This window comes from Ursus maritimus (genome assembly GCF_017311325.1).
Source record: "Ursus maritimus isolate PB19 chromosome X unlocalized genomic scaffold, ASM1731132v1 scaffold_X1, whole genome shotgun sequence".
In the NCBI taxonomy this organism is placed as follows: domain Eukaryota; kingdom Metazoa; phylum Chordata; class Mammalia; order Carnivora; family Ursidae; genus Ursus; species Ursus maritimus.
In genome coordinates this window covers 66,210,000-66,224,452 of record NW_024423319.1, presented here as the reverse complement: position 1 = coordinate 66,224,452, position 14,453 = coordinate 66,210,000, and the positions used below count along the sequence as shown (strand labels likewise).

At 43.1% G+C, this 14,453-nt stretch overlaps 1 long non-coding RNA gene across 10 annotated transcripts in view; it reads right to left on the bottom strand.

The window, feature by feature from the left end:
- Window positions 1–6,690: 6,690 nt before the first annotated feature.
- Window positions 6,691–14,453, bottom strand: part of LOC103674175 — a 65,680-nt gene continuing 57,917 nt past the window's right edge. For 3 of the 10 annotated variants that reach the window (XR_005834894.1, XR_005834885.1, XR_005834893.1), the window contains 5 exons: window positions 14,263–14,426; window positions 11,403–13,688; window positions 9,305–9,429; window positions 8,189–8,249; window positions 6,691–7,300 (listed from right to left, as the gene is read on the bottom strand). This is a non-coding gene — a long non-coding RNA (uncharacterized LOC103674175). Of the gene's footprint in view, window positions 8,088–8,188; window positions 8,250–9,304; window positions 9,430–11,402; window positions 13,689–14,262; window positions 14,427–14,453 lie in introns of all 10 variants that reach the window. The other 7 variants (XR_005834896.1, XR_005834897.1, XR_571564.2 and 4 more) reach the window with 7 other exon arrangements.

Genomic DNA, 14,453 nt, shown 5'->3' with positions numbered 1-14,453 from the left:
ATGATTTTTGAATTTTTCTTTCTGGATAATATCTAAGACACTGATAGATTTGCGAATGTTGAACCACCCTTGCTTCCCAGGGATGAATCCCACTTGGTAATGAAGGATAATCCTTTTAGTGTACTGTTGTATCCTATCGGCAAGGATCTTGTTGAGGATTTTGGCGTCCATATTCATTAGGGAAATTGGTCTGTAATTCTCCTTTTTGATGGGGTCTTTGCCTGGTTTGGGGATCAAGGTAATATTGGCCTCATAGAATGAGTTTGGTTGCTTTCCTTCTGTTTCTGTTTTTTGAAATAGCTTTAGGAGAATAGGTATTATTTCTTCTTTGAATGATTGGTAGAATTCCCTGGGAAATCCATCAGGCCCTGGCGTTTTGTTTTTTGGAAGGTTTTTAATCACTGTTTCAATCTCTTCATACTTAATTGGTCTGTTTAAAAAATCAATTTCTTCCTGTTTCAGTCTTGGTAGTTTATAGGTTTCCAGGAAGGCCTCCATCTCTTCCAAATTGCTTAATTTATTGGCATATAGCTGTTGATAAAAGTTTCTAATAATCCTTCCTATTTCATTGGTGTTGATTGTGACCTCTCTCTTTTCATTCATAATTTTATTAATTTGGGTCCTTTCTCTATTCTTTTGGATAAGTCCTGCCACTGGTTTGTCTATTTTATTAATTCTTTCAAAGCATCAGCTTCTAGTTCTGGTGATCTGCTCTACTGTGCTCTAATCTTGATCAACTGCTTTCTCGTGTGTGGATTAGGCCTGTTCTTCTGTTGATGTTCCAGCTTCTTGAGGTGAGAATATAAGAACTGCATTTTAGATTTTTCTATTCTTTTGAGTGAGGCTTGGATGGCTATGTATTTTCCCCTTAGGACCGCCTTTGCAGTGTCCCATAGGTTTTGGACCGTTGTGTTTTCATTCTCATTGGTCTCCATAAATTGTTTAAATTGATTTTTGATTTCCTGGTTTATCGAATCATTCTTGAGCAGGATGGTTCTTAGTCTTCAAATGTTTGAGTTTCTTCCAAATTTTTCTTTGTGGTTGAGTTCCAATTTCAAAGCGTCGTGGTCTGAGAATATGCAGGGAATAATTTCAATCTTTTGGTATCGGTTGAGACCTGTTTTGTGACCTAGAGCATGGTCTATTCTTGAGAATGTTCCATGGGCATTAGAATAGAATGAGTATGCTTTGGTTCTGGGGTGTAGTGCTCTATATATATCTATGAGGTCCAACTCGTCTAGTATGGCATTCAAAGCTCTTGTTTCTTTGTTGATTTTCTGCTTAGGTGATCTATCTATTGCTGATAGTGGAGTGTTGAGGTCCCCTACTATTAACGTATTTTTATCTATATGTCTCTTTATTCTGGTTAAGAGTTGGCTTGTGTATCTTGCTGCTCCCCTGTTGGGGAAATAGCTATTTATAATTGTCATATCCACTTGTTGGATACATCCTTTAAGAATAATACAGTGCCCTTCTGTATCTCTAACTATAGTCTTTAGTTTAAAATCCATTGTCTGATATGAGAATTGCTACCCCAGCTTTCTTTTGAGGTCCATTGGCATGAAAGATGGTATTCCATCCCTTTCCTTTCAGTCTGGATGTATCTTTAGGTTCAAAATGAGTCTCTTGTAGACAGCAAATGGATGGGTCATGTCTTTTTATCCAATCTGCAACCCTGTGGCTTTTTATGGGAGCATTTAGGCCATTTACATTGAGACTGATTATTGAGAGATATGATTTTAATGATGCCATGTTGCCTGTAAAGCCTTTGTTTCTATAGATTGTGACTTTCTGTTCTGTATCACTCTTGGGGCCTTTTTACCTTTATAGAACCCCCCGTAATATCTCCTGTAGGGCTGGTTTCATGGTTATGAAATTCATCAGTGACTGGCGATTCCTAAAGGTCTTTATCTCTCCATCAATTCTGAATGACAGTCTTGCTGGATAAAGGATCCTTGGCTGCATGTTTTTCTCTGAAAGAGCTTTACAAATACCCCCCCAACCCTTTCTCTCATTCCAGGTCTGTGTAGACAGGTCTGACGTAATTCTGATACCTTTGCCTTGGTACGTGAGAAATTTCTTTGCCTTGGTCGCTTTCAATACTGTATCCTTGGATCTAATATTTGCAAATTGCACTATGAGGTGACGTGGCGTAGGTTTGTCATGGTTGAGCTTGGGAGGGGTCCTCTCTGCCTCTTGGACACGAATGCTTGTTTCCTTTGCTAGATTAAGGAAGTTTTCTGCTACAATTTGTTCAAGTATCTCTTCTAGACCTCTGTTTTTCTCCACCCCCTCAGGGATGCCAATGATTCTGACATTGGAATGTTTCATTGAGTCAGTAATCTCCCATAACCTACATTCTTGGGATTGGATTTTTTTGAGCCAAGTTTCTGTCTTAGCTTTCTCTTCTACTAACCCATCCTCCAATATGCCGATTTATTCTTCTGCCTCATTCACCCTGGCCCTCAGAGCATCTAGTTTTGACTGCATTTGATTCATAGTATTTTTAATTTCTGCCAGATTCGCTCTCATTTCCGCCCTTAGAGATTCTATATTCTCCTTAATATTTTCGTTAATATTTTTTTCAAGTCTACACATCCTCTTGACCATTGTTACTCTGAACTCCATTTCTGATAATTTGGTTATATTCATATCCATGAGTTCTGTGGCAGATGTCACAGACTCATTGCCTTTCTTTGCTGGGGGGGTATTTCTCCTCCTCGTCGTTCTGATGAGGAGAGGTTGCGGGGTTGCCCAGAGCCCAAATTATTGACCAGGACCCAGGCAGTGTGCACTTGTTTTATAGGGACCTTAGGGATGTGGGCTTCTTGAAATTTCAGCCTGCCTTCTGGGGCAGGCTCCTGCCACACTGATACTCAGGCAACCCTATCTGGGTAGAGTCTCCATGTCCCCTGCGAGGGGGGATGGGGATGGGCATACTGTGAGCTGGTATTTCCAGGCTTTTGTTCTCTGGCAGCTTTCCCTGGTGATTTGCTCTGCCTCTTCTGAAAGTCAGAGCAGCAGTAGCCAAATCCCAGCCTCTGTCTCAGAGCAGAGGGATCACAGACTGCTCTCCACTGGGGTCTTCTGGCTACTTTAACTCTGTTTCTGTTGGTGCTGCTAAACCCTGCAGCGTCCCGGGATGTGCACCCCATACCCGGTGTCCCAGCCCTCACTTCCAGGGCTGGCACGTCTCTGTCCTTTGTGTGTCTAACACCGCCAGCCGCCAGCCACCCCCGCGTGCTCCAGAGCTCTGTTTCAGTGTGGTTTGTGCACTCCGGAGCTCTGGTTTTCAGACTGGTTTCACGTGTTTCCCGGCTCACAGTCTCAGTCTGCTCTCTTGCGGGTGCCCGTCCGGGAGTCCGGCCGCTCCCCAGTGCAGGTGGCTACCGCTTCCTGGCGCCGGAACACCGCGGCTCCCTCCCCCTTCCATTTATGTTCCGGTATCCGTGCGCGGATTCAGGGCTCCCCTCTTCATACCTCAATACTCAGCGCTGGAGATGATCATTTGTAGAGATCCAGATGTATCTTCCTGCATCTCAGGCTGATTCCATGGGTGTTCAGGATGGTCTGGTACCTATCCAGCTCGACTCGGGACCAGCTGAAAAAGGGGACCCTTACTCCGCCATCTTAACTCCTGAATCTCGCCAATTCTTTAAATTAGATTTTTCTGATCTAATGCAGAATCAGTTCTTGTGACTGTTGCAAATGTGTTTCAGATGAATTATTTCTGTAATTCTTCAAAGCAGAAGTGCATGTATTTCCATATCCATTTGACAAGGCTTAGGAGTTGGGCTGTTTAAATCTTCTGTATTATGTTGATTTGTATATGTGATTTCTCAATAATTGAAAAGGTGTTGAATTATTTCACTTGGTGGATTTACAATTTCTCCATGCACTTCTATTAATGCTCTGTATATTTTGAAGCTATTTTTAAATGTATATGCAATATTACAAAATATTTTCATGGAAGTAACATCCCATCAACTTTGCCACACCCTGTTGGTTAGAAGCAAGACACAGGTCCTGCCCACATTTAAGGGAAGGAGATTACACGTAGGTGTAAGGATCATGATAGATCTTTTAGATCTACCTTTAGTCATAGTTTTACAGTAAATATTTGTTACTATTAAACACCCCCTGGATAATTTAAGTGGCTTAGAACACTTAACACTTCAAGTCCATTTATACCCATCCCAACTTACATTGTCATATATTTGACAAGGTAGACTCCATTAAACACTTTTGCTCTGAGCAAAATATTGTTGATGGAAAGACAAGCCACAGACTCGGAAAACCCATTTCCAAATAACACACCTGTCAAAGGACTTGTATCAAGAATATATGAGAACTGCACTCACCTGCGGAATTTAAGAAACAAAACAAACAAGTAAAGGCAAAAAAATGAGAGGGAGGAAAGCGAGAAACAGACTCTTTATATTACAGAGAACAATCTGATAGTTACCAGAGGGGAGGGGGGCTTGGGGGGGATGAGTGAAACGGGTGATAGGGATTAGGGCACTCGTGATGAGCACTGGGTGTTGTATGAAAGTGTTGAATCACTATACTGTACACCTGAAACTGATATAACACTGTATGGTAACTAGAATTAAAAAAGAATAGCAGTGCCTGCATGGCGCAGTAGATTGGGCATTCAACTCTTGGTTTCGGCTTGGGTCATGATCTTGGGGTCGTGGCACTGAGCCCTGCGTTGGGCTCCACATGCAGTGCGATTCTGCTTGGGTTTCTCTCTCCCTCTCCCTCTCCCCCCCCGAATAGGTAGATCTTTAAAAAAAGAAATTATAAGGAAATCTACACACTCAGTAGTTAAGGAACAACCCCCCAAAAAGGGGAGGCAAAAGATATGAACAGATACTTCACCAAAGAAGATATTCAGATGGGGGGGCGCCTGGGTGGCACAGCGGTTAAGCGTCTGCCTTCGGCTCAGGGCGTGATCCCGGCGTTACGGGATCGAGCCCCACATCAGGCTCTTCCGCTATGAGCCTGCTTCTTCCTCTCCCACTCCCCCTGCTTGTGTTCCCTCTCTCGCTGGCTGTCTCTCTCTGTCAAATGAATAAATAAATAAAATCTTTAAAAAAAAAAAAAAAAGAAGATATTCAGATGGCAAGTAAGCATATGAAATGATGCCGAAACTCATATGCCATTAGGGAATTGCAAATCAAATCTACAGTAAGATAACACTATATACCTAGTAGAATGACTAAACATTTAAAAAATATATATATATATCCAAATTCTGGGGAAGATGTGGAGCAACTGGAACTCATGTATTTGTGGTGGAAATGCAAAATGACACAGGAAGTTTGGAAAAGCTTGGTGCTCAATCCCACTCCTAGGCATTTACCCTATAGAAATGAACATTTTTATTCACACAAAACCAATATACCTAAAAGCTTATAGCAACTTTATTCATAATTGCCCAAACTGGAAACATCTCATATGCCCATCAATTAGTGAATGTATAAAATACTGTGGTACATTCATACAATGAAGTACAACAATAAAAAGGGATAAGCTAATGATCCTCGTAACATGGATGAATCTTAAATGCATTTCTCTGTGAAAAACCAGGCCAAAATATCTACATATTGCACGATTCCAATCCTATCACCTCTGGAAAGGGAAAAACCGTAGGGATGGAGAACAAATCAGTGGTTTTCAGGGATTGGGAATGGGAAAAGTGGTTTACAACAAAAAGAACAATTGGGAGAAATTATTAGTAATAAAACTGTTTCAAGTGGTACTGAAGTAGTATACCTGACTATACTTGTCAAAACCCATAGAACAAGCGTCTGCCTTCGGCTCAGGGCGTGATCCCGGCGTTTCGGGATCGAGTCCCACTTCGGGCTCCTCCGCTGGGAGCCTGCTTCTTCCTTTCCCACTCCCCTGCTGTGTTCCCTCTTTCACTGGCTGTCTCTCTGTCACATAAATAATAAATAAAATCTTAAAAAAAAAAAACCCATAGAACAGGGGCGCCTGGGTGGCTCAGTCAGTTAAGTGTCTACCTTCGGCTCAGGTCATGACCTTAGGATCCTGGGATTGACTCCCACATTGGGCTCCCTGCCCAGCGGGGAGCCTGCTTCTCCCCCTGCCCCTCCCCCCACGTGTGCACACACTCTCTCTCTCAAATAAATAAAATCTTTTAAAAAACCCATAGAACGGGGCGCCTGGGTGGCACAGCGGTTAAAGTGTCTGCCTTCGGCTCAGGGCGTGATCCCGGCGTTCCAGGTTCGAGCCCCACGTCAGGCTCCTTCTCTATGAGCCTGCTTCTTCCTCTCCCACTCCCCCTGCTTGTGTTCCCTCTCTCGCTGGCTGTCTCTATCTCTGTCAAATAAATAAATAAAAAATCTTTAAAAAAAAAAAAACCATAGAACTATAAATCAGGACTGAATTTTACTATATGTAAATTACAAATACAAATCTCTAATAGAACAGAAGTATATTTTTACCTATTAAATGCGCAGAGATTTATAAAAAGAAAGGCCATATTTTGATGAACGTGTGGAGAAATATGCACATTTATACACCACTGACGGGAATGTAACTTTTACAACTATACTGAGGACAATTCAACAGTATCTTTCAGATGCCCTAGTAATGCTCTCATCAAACTCAGCAATTCCAATTCTAGAAATTTACTGCAAAGAAATAATTAGAAATGTACATGACTAATGTACAATGATGTTTATTACATTTTATAGGCAAAATTGGTAATATGCAGTGTCCAGCAACATACAATCATCTACCTAAATTTTGTTACATCCATATGAAATATTATGTAACAATACTGTGTTTTCAAAGAATGCTAATGACATGGAAATACATTATTTTCAAACAAAAAAGATACAGAACATATACAACATGATGTCAATTTTGTTTTTAAATTGTACACCTGAAATGAATAGAACGCTGTGTGTTTACTAACTGGAATTAAAATAAAAACTTGAAAAAATTGTGTTACAGATATTCTTTTTTAATTAAAAAGAAAAAAGGAAACACACTCACATGTTGAGCTGTTTTCTGGGTTACAAGATTATAGGTGTTCTTTACTTTTTAATTTATACCTTTGATTTTTAACAATGATCATCTGTTACTTTTATCATCAAGAAAAAAAGTATTTTTTAAATTCTGAAACAACAAACAAGCCCAGCTCAATCCAGCCAAGTCCATGATCTTCTTTACTGTTGCCATCTTCACTCAGAAGACCACACTGCTGCCCCCGGGATGCCTGCTGTCCTCCTGCTCCTTCAAGCACTGGACTCATACTGCAGATGAACACCTGTCAAAGCAAGAGAGTGGCAGTAGCTCTCCAAGAGCATGAAAGCTCTATGTCAGTACTGGCCTAGACAGCCACAGGCTGATCCTAACTGGTATCAATCTCCATGACCTATGTAGGCAGCAGATGTCTTTAAAAGCCGTAATGCCCATATTACATAATCGGAAGTTCCCCTCTTCTAAATCTCTTCTATGAAAGAATCCTTTATAACTCTTAGATATTCTATCATGCTCTGGGGATTGACAAATAATAGGTCCAAGGGCTGACCTTTCAGTGTACTGTTTCCTCATGCCTTACCAGGTGCTTGGAGTTGCCTAGAACCACTGTGCTCCTCGCCTCTACCCCATCCATCCTATATAAAAAAACCCGAGCGGTTTGGTACTACCTGGGCTACCTCCTCTGTCCTCGACCCCCCCCTGTCACTGATCCAGAGAGTTCTGAGTTGCAAACCTCGTTCTGGGTTGTTGCTCAACAGGGCTCAAGAGAAATCGCCACAAAGGCAGCTGTACCTGAGAAGAGTGCTTGGAACGACTCTCACACAGATGGCAACCGAAGCAGTGCAGAGCAACGACTCGTCTTCAATCCACCTTAAAAAGTCCCTGGTTTATGAAGCAAGTCTCAGGGCCTCCTCCGGGGACATAAAGGATTTTATGACCTCCTTCACTTTTCTCCCCTCTCTTCCTCCATTACTAAGGGCAATAAGGCGTTCACTCCTATCTTCACTCATACACCTCCGAGGTCTCTCACATTTGTTTCCTTCATTCATATAGGCTTCTAGGTCCAGTATCTACTAAAATGTCAAATTTTTGTTACTCTATAATGGCATTTCATGGCCTCCTTCCCTCTCCTTATATTCAGAGAAAAAACATGGGTGTCACTCCAAACACTCACTGAGGCTTCATTCACTCATTCACAATAAGCCTCCTCCCAGATGACGACTGTTACAGATGGCCTGAGGAAGGGAAAAGAAAAAACAAAACAAAAACATCTGCTGAAACCCATCACGGTCGGGCAGGGAATAAAAGGTGGTTAGTGAGAGCAAGAAGTACACTAGAAAAACTCTGAAGAAGAGGCAAGACCCGCGATAAGGTACCAAATGGTGTGACCAAGGGTGTCCTGGGGAATCCCTGGGCCTATATTTGAAAGGCACAAGACTTTCCACTTACCCAAATCTGCCCATCCCCAAGAGAGAGAAAAGGTAATAACCTGGACTCCTGATATTGTTTACTATTAACCCCTGGGTTATCTGTCCTTACGTCACATATGCCCTAAGACAAGTCCTGATCTCTAATGACTAACTCAGAAGAGGGACTGGGTTGGGGCAAGCCCTCCTACTAGTATTTTGTCATCAGCTGACACATCAGGAGTAAGTCCCGCGGCTGGGGGTCACAGGGCTGCTGGCCCTGGCTACAGCTTCTCCGGGAGCTGTCATGGTATCAGGTGGAAGTCGGTATCGGGCTGATTATCATTAGTATTCCCCAAGCACTGAGACAAGTAGGACAAGTTTGACCCCAACTCCAGCATTCATGACTCTGTGGGTCTTAAGAAGGAAGTGCTCATGAAAGAGAGTGACTCCTAACAGCATCTGCGCAGGCCAGAAAGTGCCAGTGGAAGGAGAAAGTATGGCTTTGGTTTGCTCTCATCAGTGGTATCTTAGTCAAGGAGCTGAAGGAAAAAAAAATATGTGAGTGCAGGGATAGGAGCTACTTTCAAGTCAGCTGACTGCCTTCGCTTCCATGAAGCTGGGGTCCTTTGTTGCTGAAACCCAAACTCCTCTCTGGTGGCCTATATTCCAGCTTTGGGGATCCAGCAATTTTTGCCCACTGGAGGCCTAACAGAGAGCGAGCCTTATGCCTTACTGTAGGGAGGTTTTTTGTTTGTTTGTTTTTTTGCTGTGAACATGGAGTACTCTTTATGGGAAGTAATAGTTCATACACGCACATACAGTACAATTTCTGAACAGAGAAAGTAGCTGAGAGGGCTAAGCATGCAACTGAAAGGAGCTACCTGTGGTCTGGAGAGTCTCAAGAGGACGATCCCTCTGCTGGGTCACAGAGACGAGGACGGGCTGTAGTCATTCTCCGCTTCTTGCCTTTTCTTCTCCCTCACATGAAGTCTTCTACCAGATCCTCCTGAGGAATAAATATAAAGCAGCCCCCACAGGAGGGGATAGGCTGTCTGAGGGCCTGGTCACTCTATCACAGTGGCTCTAAACCTTCATTGAGATACTGACTCATGTGAAGACTATAACTGAAGAAAAATGAGACCCTGTGCAATACCACAGGGTTCACAGAGACTCTCTTCTCCTAAACTTGACCCTTCCGGGTCCTAAAGGCCATCTTTCTGGGTCAGTTTCCAGCCCTCCTTCCCAACAGCACAGCGGATTATCTACAACACGTCCACCAAACTGGAGGCACCCTGACCTCAGAGTGGCTTTCACGAAGTGGTTTCATTATTCACCCATTGATGTGAGCTCTCTTTTATCTATCCTTCATCTTAAAAGCTCAATTAGATAACCGACTGTCTTGTTCCAGTTAATGAATATGTGTGTTTTTAAAGTGCTGTGCCTGTTTTTTTGTTTGGCTTTTTTAGCAGCATACCTCTCAACTCAGAGGCTCAGAAGCCGGAATACATTATGGACCAGCCAACACAAGCTTCTACCACATAATAAAGTTAGCTCAACGTCAAGGGAACTTCTGATCCTAAGGAAATCTTTTTATGCCACTTCAAGCTGCCCAGTCTGCTGGGATGGCCACAGCATTCCATCAGTTCTGAGGGCCAGCAGCTCCCCTTGCTGTGCTTGCTTGGGACTGCTGCTCACTCTCTCACACCTGGTATGTGACAGACCCAAACGGGGTAAATGGGTAGCACAGAGTAAGGTGCCGGGGACAGAGCAGGCGCTCAGTAAACGAGGGGATCGTTTTAGCTGGGCATTCCGCAAGCCAGCACCACAGTGCGATGTGCAAATCATAGTTCTTGTAACTTCTAATGATACCTGCCACTCTTCTGCAGCTCCTACTACCACTGTCCCATTACATCCTTTCCTCTTTCGCATCTGCACAGCTGCCATGAGCCAATCTCTGACCATTCCTCAGTCACCAAAGCCTATTCTATAGGCCCACAGTGTTCGCTCCCAGCCCAGCTTTCGCTATAATCCTGTGTCGCTTCAGTATTTATGTAACTGACCATCTGACATCCCAGCTTCAAAAGTATCTTGACCACTCCAGTTTTGAAATCTCAAGGTTTCAAAATCCACCCTCCGATTACAGGTCCAATTATTCTAAGTTTCCAACTACTCAACACGCATCTTGATCACACTAAGTCCTCTTTTTATTCACAGACTTTGAGCTCACTTCTGACCTAACTGCCTTCCCCATATAGTCTGCATTTTCAAATTCATTTCTGTATAACCCCCTCTTGCTAGCTGTCCACTCTTCAATCAATAAAGGCCAGTCCCAGGCAATCAAATTTACTTGTGACAGTGGCCCAAGACCACTTTATAATTTCCTGAGTTTCTAATCGAGTTTCAAACTAGTTTCTCACTTTAACCGAATATATCATGTATCATTTAATACAATAGTTTCTCACTTTAACATACCAAAAGGCCCCACTCCAGCCTTTTGGCCCGAATATTCCTTAGATCGTGTCCCTGGTCAGCTTCCTCTCCATCATTCACCTCAACAGTTATGGATCTGCAATACCCTTTCTCAGCTACTCTTCCTTACTCCTATCCCTATACTCCAGTGAGGAGGTAACTCCTTTCAACCAAGGCTATCCCTCCGCCCCAATTTTAGAGCCCTATATAGGTTTTACCCTCCCAACCTACACCGTTTCCCAGGATCTTACTCCATCTGCTATGGTCTTTCTCTCCCCCGTCTACAGCGCCTCCCTTCTCAGTTCTTCCTGCCCCAAAGTCTGTAATTTTCTCCCACAGCAAAGGGGAGCTTATATGACTCACTGTAGCGCCCTGATGGAATCGTTTAACTTGTATTCTAGTTGTCACATCTTCTAACAGAAAGAAGGCTTCATGGAACAAGAGCAATTAATCATACTAAAGAAAAGAAACATGAGCCTGTTGGGTGGCGAACGGAAAGGGGAGGCCTACCTGTCAGTGCAGGTAAGGGGATAGCTGAGGTAAAGTTGAAAGGGGAAACTGGGAATACCAGCCACAGGAACAAACCCCAGACTGTGAGGATGAAGGTTCTGAGCAATGATCACTTTGGTCCTACCCAAGGAGCAACCAGCAGCAACTGGAGCAGCGGCGGCGGCAGCAGCCATGCAACATCTGCAAGTAGCCAAGACTAAAATGCAGGCATAGAAACAGACTATTTCACGGAAAACATAACATCAAATATGACATATACGTGGCCCTTGTGCCGTTACGCCCCCTTCTCCCCCCCTCGGCAAACATCAGTGATTAGTCATTAACGCTCTTTCACACTGAAATGAGACCTGGCTTCAGAATCCTTTTGATCAAACATAATCAAGGCAGGTACTCTCAGTCGGCTGGAGATGGTACTTGAGATGAAGTAAATGTATCTGCTATCCTTGCACTACACAGAGAAGTTCTCAGCAAAAGGATGAGAAGATAGGAGGAAGCTTCAGGAGAAAGCATACTGAAGACAGCTTGGACGTTGTAGGCAACTGGCGGGGAAAAGCTGAGCCCATGGAGATCACAGAGCAGGCGCCCAATTAATGTCTGTTGATGATTCAGTTTTTCATTCAACAAACATTTAATGAGGCCTACAATGTGCACGGGATTAGGCACCGAATACAAAGATGAATAAGGCACTGTCCTTGCCTGTAAGGAATTTAGAGTCTGGTAGACGAGAGCCATAGACACGGACAATGATAATACAACCTGATAAGTGCTAGGACACTTAGCAGGTTGTATTATATCCATCCGAGTAGGATTTCTTCAGAAGAGCACAACTCCAGGTTGAGGTTGGATCCATGCAGTCCTCCCAGCCACCAGGGCCTGCTGGTGTTTCTGTCACGTGGTGAGTATCCCAAGCACTAACAACGATAGCTGTGATTTATAGAGTGCTTATGACATACACTTGACAAATACCCTCACAGAAACCCTGCAAATGAATTACTGTATTAGATGAAGAAACTGCAGTTCAATGAGGTAAAGTAACATGCCTTAGATCACACAAATAGTAAGCAGTTGAGTCAGGTTTCAAGTTCAGTTTTGACCAACTCCAAAGCATTTTTCTACATTTTTAGGATAACCTTTATTCAGGTGTAACACAACTTTTCAACAGGTTTCTATTTGGAAATAAGAGCAAAGGCAATAGATTAGTGATCAGGGCATGGACAAAATTCATCTGGTTTCCCAAACCTATTTGGCGGAGAAGAAAAAGTAGGCAGAAAATTGACTTCGTACTAGTATACCATTGAGAACCTTCAAGTCAGTTCATTTTCCTTTCTTTCTTGAACCCCAAGAGTCTCATTGACAATGTAAAATATAAGCACTTCTAGTTAACTATCTTCTTTCAATCCTTGTCGCGGTCAACATCATTATCAGCAGCAACCATAACTGATACAGCATTTAGCACACTTCAGACTTGTTCTAAGCAATTTACACGAACAATCCCATGAAATCCTTACAAATCATTGTGATCATCCATCCCCCCACAGATCATTGCAAAAAAGATTATTACACGGATTTTACATAAGAGAAAGGAAAGTCCCAGAGAGGTGAAAAACCATGCTTGACACCACACTAGTGAATGTAAGAGCAGGTCTGAGCCTAGGCTATGTCGCTCCAAGGCCCAATCTCTTACTGTACTGCTTTGCTGTCCTACTCGGAGCTTCCTCTCCCACTCCTTCCTCCCCTTACTGCCCTCTAGGATGGCTACTTACACAGGGTCCACTGAAAATACATAAGGTCTACTTAAATATAATCTCCTATTAATCGTTCTAGTCACAGAAATCCATTCTCTGAATGCACAAGGTCACAACTCTGAGCGCTAGGTGAATTTTCCAAAAGACATGTTCCTATTGCTTTGAGAAAAGAGGAAATGAATACTGCATGTATAGATTTTTGATTACTGAATACATTTTACTGGGAGGTATAAACCATAAACACTGTAAAATCCCTAAGCAAAAGAGAACAGCTGAGATAGTAACAACGAGGGCCGTCTCTTCCCTGAGTGGGTTTTAGAGATGAGAGCCTCCACTCTGACTTTGGGCGACATGTGGTAGGGAGCGAGGGCTGCTACTGCTGAGAAGGACCGGGAACTAAGTAATCCTAGGAGAGGTCTGCAGCTGTTCAGATGTCTTTCTGAGAATCAACATTTCATACAGAGCTGCCATCTCAAAACGAAGCTTGCAAAAAACGGTACAGTCAAGCCCTGGTCCAGAAGAAACCGGCAGCAACGCCCATCTAAAAAACATGAGACCATTTCTCATCAAGGTCAGCGATGGAGGTAGATGAATGGACATTTGCCGAAGTCTGGGAGCCTTAATTGTCTCCTCTATTACTCTTCCCAGGTTCTATTATGTCTGTGTTTGTATAGCCTCTTGTTAAGAGGTTAGCTCCTCTTCTCCACTCCCACTCCTTCCGGCCTTAGATCATTTACCATCTTACCTACGTCAGTATCCTTCTAACTAATCTCCCTGCCCGGATTTGAAAATCTTCCAGAACATACTCTATAGCACTGCCAGAGTGACCATCAAAAACACTCAAAATGGAATCTGCATTTCAAGGAACACTATATAAGGATGTACTGTCAGCCTACATTTCTAACCTAATTTCAGGAACTACTTGTAGTTCCCCCGTTTCATCATTCTATCTCCAATGTCCATGCCTTTGCTTGAACGGTCCTTCCCTGTTTTCTTCCTGGTCAAGCTTCACTTCTTTTAAGAATCCACTTAAGCATCAGTTCCTCCAACCTCTGGCATCTCCATACTCAATCAAATGATTTCTCTTCTGAACCCCATAGTTATCTTGTACATACCTCCATTGTAGAGCATACCATACTGTTGTAATTATCTGTGTACATGTCGAACTCTCTCACTAGACTGAGAACTCCTGACGGCAGGGACTGTGTCTAAATTCGTCTCCATATCCCCATCTCCCAGCACAGTGCCTGGCAGCTCAAAAGGCAGCAGAGAGAAGAAACTGAAGATGCAGGAGAGAGAACAATAA